This window comes from Anomaloglossus baeobatrachus, chromosome 10 (assembly GCF_048569485.1).
Source record: "Anomaloglossus baeobatrachus isolate aAnoBae1 chromosome 10, aAnoBae1.hap1, whole genome shotgun sequence".
NCBI lineage: Eukaryota > Metazoa > Chordata > Amphibia > Anura > Aromobatidae > Anomaloglossus > Anomaloglossus baeobatrachus.
Window position 1 is genome coordinate 8,455,890 of NC_134362.1, and position 6,000 is coordinate 8,461,889.

Sequence of the window (6,000 nt, forward strand, 5' to 3'; positions counted from 1 at the left end):
CCTGGATGCGGAGACGGCATTCGACAACGTTAAATGGAGGTGCATGGATCAGGTGTTGGACAAGGTGGAATTGAAGGGGTGCGTTTAGAAACTACATAAGAATGATTTACACTGAACCTTTGGCAAGAATACAAATTCCAGGTCACTTGTCGAATGCCTTCTCACTGTAAAGGGGGACACGCCAGGGGTGCCCACTATCACCATTGCTCTTTGACCTGGTGCTGGAGCCACTGGCTCAATACCTGGAGCAGCACAAGTGTTTTGATGGGGTAAAACTTGGACATAAAAGCCTAAAAGCTGCATACTTTGCTGACGACATTATTTTGTATATGGGGGATGTGGAGCAAGATTTACCCAAGGTACTGGGAATTTTTGAAGAGTTTGGGGAATTTTCGGGGTTTACTTTGAACAAAACTAAATGTGAAATTCTCTACCTTAGGACGATAGACAGACAGAGCCGTGGAGGGGATAACCTGGATGAGATCCCAATAGCTAAGACGAGCATAAAATACCTAGGTATCAGATTAGGCAGAAGTATAGACCTGGTATAAAGCTTGAAATTCCCACCGGTCATAGCAAAAATAGTGCCAGAATTGGAAAGGTGGCAGAATCTACCCTTACGTCTGCTGGGTAGAATCCATTTATTGAAAATGATGAGTTTTTCTAAGCTGCTTTATCCATTGCAAACAATCCCAATGCTGCTAAAGCACACGGACGTTAAAAAAGTCAACGCGGCTATGAGAAAATTCATTTGGAAGGGAAGACGCCCTCGCATAAAATTACAGACACTTATGATGGACAGAGAGAGGGGCGGCATGAATATGCCAGATATACAGAGATATAACCTGATGTGTATAGCAAGGCATATTATAGATTGGCTAAAAAATACCAGTTGGTACTCGGACATAGGGATAGAAAAAGCATACGCTCATCTGTGGGACATAATATCATTACTGCATACCCCGCAGGATCTTCTTCCGTGTAAGATCAAAAATACTGTGGTATTCAGGGACACAATCGCGACCTGGAAAGAACTAAGGAGGAAACTATATGTTATGGCAAAACCCAGCCTTTCCAAATATTGGGGATAATAGCCTACTACTTGAATGGAGACGTAAGGGGATTCATAGGGTGGCGCACCTGCTGCACACTGAGGGGCATAGGTGGATGAGGAGGGAAGAGATAGTAGAAAGATATGGATTGAAAAGCGAACAAACATTACAATATGGGCAAATCAAAGGGTCAATAATGTCGCTATTGGTGCGGGTGGAGGAGGAGACAAGAAGCAATAGAATGGATAGATTCCTATTCCAATCAATAGATAAACCAACGATTACATCACTTTACAGAGAGTACAGGGAGGTGTTTATTCAGAAGGAGCCTAATCTAATTTTTGGTGGATGGATAAGGCAATGGGGAATTGCAGATGAGGACACAGGAGAGAAAATACTTGGTGGGTGGAAGACCTTCAGGAAGAGTGTGTTGAGCGAGGTGTGGAGAGATTCGCACTTCCACATTATGCATAGAGCAATCATAGCTTTTAATATACCGATTTCGGCTGCTATGAGGGATAGGAAAATATACTGCCCGAAATGTAAGCGGAGAGACACAGACTTATTTCACGGGCTATGGGAGTGCGCGTCAGTAAGGAAAGTCTCGGACAGCGTGAGAAGGATGATGAGCAACTTATGGAAAAGGGATCTACCCCTGAATCCCATGTTATATCTATTCCACTATGTAGGAGCGAGAGGAGAGTCGTTTACAGGGAAAAAGGGCAGGACCGATTTTGTTCCATTCCATATGCATCATGGTCAAAAGAAACATCTTGAGGTATTGGTTGAATGACTCGATTCCGGGGGTGGGTGCGATTGTAACTCAAATCAAGGCAATGCTTAACTAAAGCTGGTGTCACACATAACGACGACGACAACGACGTCGCTGCTACGTCACCATTTTCTGTGACGTTGCAGCGACGTCCCGTCGCTGTCGCTGTGTGTGACATCCAGCAACGACCTGGCCCCTGCTGTGAGGTCGCCGGTCGTTGCTGAATGTCCAGCTTCATTTTTTGGTCGTCACTCTCCCGCTGTGACACACACATCGCTGTGTGTGACAGCGAGAGAGCGACGAAATGAAGCGAGCAGGAGCCGGCACTGGCAGCTGCGGTAAGCTGTAACCAGCGTAAACATCGGGTAACCAAGGGAAGACCTTTCCCTGGTTACCCGATGTTTACGCTGGTTACCAGCCTCCGCTCTTGCTGCCAGTGCCGGCTCCTGCACTGTGACATGTGGCTGCAGTATGCATCGGGTAATTAACCCGATGTATACTGTAGCAAGGAGAGCAAGGAGCCAGCGCTAAGCAGTGTGCGCGGCTCCCTGCTCTCTGCACTGTGACATGTAGCTGCAGCACACATCGGGTTAATTAACCCGATGTGTGCTGCAGGAGAGCAAGGAGCCAGCGCTAAGCGCGGCTCCCTGCTCTCTGAACATGTAGCACAGCGACCTTATGATCGCTGCTTCTGCTGTGTTTGACAGCTAAGCAGCGATCATAACAGCGACTTACAAGGTCGCTGTTACGTCACCGAAAATGGTGACGTAACAGCGACGTCGTTGTCGCTGTCGTTTAGTGTGAACCCAGCATTAGACTGGATGGAGGCAGAACGAAATAAAGATAAGGCAATAAAGCTGTTTATAGAGAAATGGAAAGCATTCTTGTTGGGCTACCACATAGACCAGGAAATAGTGACCTACATGAAGCCATTTACATACACTGAGTGGTATCTCTTGGAGGATATAAGCGGCACACTTGGGAAACTGAAGGTGTCGGTGGTCCGCTAATAGATAGTTACACACAACACAGTGGATGAAGAAATGTAGCGGCAGGGATAGTGTACTCGAAATAAAAACTCTGCCTACTTGGGACAAAGTAGGAAAATTAATAGCTTGGAGGGGGCAGAGGGGGGGGAGGGAGGGGGGGAGTTTTGTTGTATTTTGATGTATGGATATGTTTTATGCATACAAATCTATTCAGATAAGGGGCCAGGACTTGAAAGGTTGTACAGTATCAAAATTTCCGTGTATCGACCCCATAATGTATGTAACTGCGATATTGTCTGGATTTTATTTTTTTAAAATAATAAAAACTATTGGAAAAAAAAAAAAAAAACCCCTGAAAGGATAGGGACCCACTCCTCAAAACCCTGAAAGGATAGGGACCCGCTCCTCAAAACCCTGAAAGGATAGGGACCCGCTCCTCAAAACCCTGAAAGGATAGGGACCCGCTCGAAACCCTGAAAGGATAGGGACCCGCTCCTCAAAACCCTGAAAGGATAGGGACCCGCTCGAAACCCTGAAAGGATAGGGACCCACTCCTCAAAACCCTGAAAGGATAGGGACCCGCTCGAAACCCTGAAAGGATAGGGACCCGCTCCTCAAAACCCTGAAAGGATAGGGACCCGCTCGAAACCCTGAAAGGATAGGGACCCGCTCCTCAAAACCCTGAAAGGATAGGGACCCGCTCCTCAAAACCCTGAAAGGATAGGGACCCGCTCCTCAAAACCCTGAAAGGATAGGGACCCGCTCCTCAAAACCCTGAAAGGATAGGGACCCGCTCCTCAAAACCCTGAAAGGATAGGGACCCACTCCTCAAAACCCTGAAAGGATAGGGACCCGCTCGAAACCCTGAAAGGATAGGGACCCGCTCCTCAAAACCCTGAAAGGATAGGGACCCGCTCGAAACCCTGAAAGGATAGGGACCCACTCCTCAAAACCCTGAAAGGATAGGGACCCGCTCCTCAAAACTCTGAAAGGATAGGGACCCGCTCGAAACCCTGAAAGGATAGGGACCCACTCCTCAAAACCCTGAAAGGATAGGGACCCGCTCCTCAAAACTCTGAAAGGATAGGGACCCGCTCCTCAAAACCCTGAAAGGATAGGGACCCGCTCCTCAAAACCCTGAAAGGATAGGGACCCGCTCCTCAAAACTCTGAAAGGATAGGGACCCGCTCCTCAAAACCCTGAAAGGATAGGGACCCGCTCCTCAAAACTCTGAAAGGATAGGGACCCGCTCCTCAAAACCCTGAAAGGATAGGGACCCGCTTGAAACCCTGAAAGGATAGGGACCCACTTAAAAATCTGAAAGGATAGGAACCCCCTCAAAACCCTGAAAGGATAGGGACCCACTTGAAACCCTGAAAGGATAGGGACCCACTTAAAAATCTGAAAGGATAGGAACCCACTTAAAACCCTGAAAGGATAGGGACCCACTTAAAACCCTGAAAGGATAGGGACCCACTTGAAACCCTGAAAGGATAGGGACCCACTTAAAACCCTGAAAGGATAGGGACCCGCTCGAAAACCCTGAAAGAATAGGGACCCACTTAAAACCCTGAAAGGATATGGACCCGCTCGAAAACCCTGAAAGAATAGGGACCCACTTAAAACCCTGAAAGGATAGGGACCCACTTAAAACCCTGAAAGGATAGGGACCCGCTCGAAACCCTGAAAGGATAGGGACCCACTTAAAACCCTGAAAGGATAGGGACCCACTTAAAACCCTGAAAGGATATGGACCCGCTCGAAAACCCTGAAAGAATAGGGACCCACTTAAAACCCTGAAAGGATATGGACCCGCTCGAAAACCCTGAAAGAATAGGGACCCACTTAAAACCCTGAAAGGATAGGGACCCACTTAAAACCCTGAAAGGATAGGGACCCGCTCGAAACCCTGAAAGGATAGGGACCCACTTAAAACCCTGAAAGGATATGGAACCGCTCGAAACCCTACATGGATAGGGACCTGCTCAAAACCCTGAAAGGATAGGGACCTGCTCAAAACCCTGAAAGGATAGGGACCTGCTCAAAATCCTGGATGGATAGGGACCTGCTCAAAACCCTGGATGGCTAGGGACCTGTTTGAAACCCTGGAAGGATAGGGACCCCCTCAAAACCCTGAAAGGATTGCGACCCCTTTGAAACCCTGAAAGGATAGGGACCCACTTAAAACCCTGAAAGGATAGGGACCCGCTCGAAACCCTGAAAGGATAAGGACCCCCTCGAAACCCTGAAAGGATAGGGACTTGCTCAAAACCCTGAAAGGATCTGGACCCGCTTGAAACCCTGAAAGGATAGGGACCGCTTTGAAACCCTGGATGGATAAGGACCCACTCGAAACCCTGAAAGGATAGGGACCGCTTTGAAACCCTGAAAGGATAGGGACCGCTTTGAAACCCTGAAAGGATAGGGATCTGCTCAAACTCTGAAAGAATAGGGACCCACTTAAAACCCTGAAAGGATAGGGACCCGCTTGAAACCCTGAAAGGATAGGGACCCGCTTGAAACCCTGAAAGGATAGGGACCCGCTTGAAACCCTGAAAGGATAGGGACGCGCTCGAAACCCAGTCAGAATCCAACATTCTGGATATCAAAGTTACAGGGACTTTGTCACCCTAAAGACAATGTGGCCAAAAATAGGGTCAGGTTCTTGGGGTTTTTCGGTCGCCTTTGTGTCCTCAGGCATGAGCTCCCCTCTTGGGTCAGCTTCTAGCCCTGTAGGTTGTATGTGTTGGTGGATGGTGCCCTCAGCTTTGGGCAGGGAGGGGGGCATGGAGCACAGCCAGGAAGCACTGAGGATTTTCTTCATATCCCTGGAGTGTTATGAATATAGTAAAGCCGCAGGTTTGGCCGCATTGCCAGTGTGAACGCTGCCTACCCGAGGCGTGACTCTACAGGTGCGCAGCAGGTGGGAGTGATCAGATAACGGACACCTGACGCCGGCGGCTCCGCGTCCTGCAGGTCCAGCGAGCTGCGGCACGTTCACGAGGCGTTACTACAATCTCCGTCGCGAGGTCACGGGATGTGTCATAATGTGACACCGCACAGCGAGGAGACGCCAGGCAGTCCCATGTAAATAAAGGCTGGGGGGACTTTCAGATTCCAATTTCTTAATAAAAATGATCTCGACTTTCAGCTCCCAGAGAATGGATGAATTGCTGGGACTGGGGCT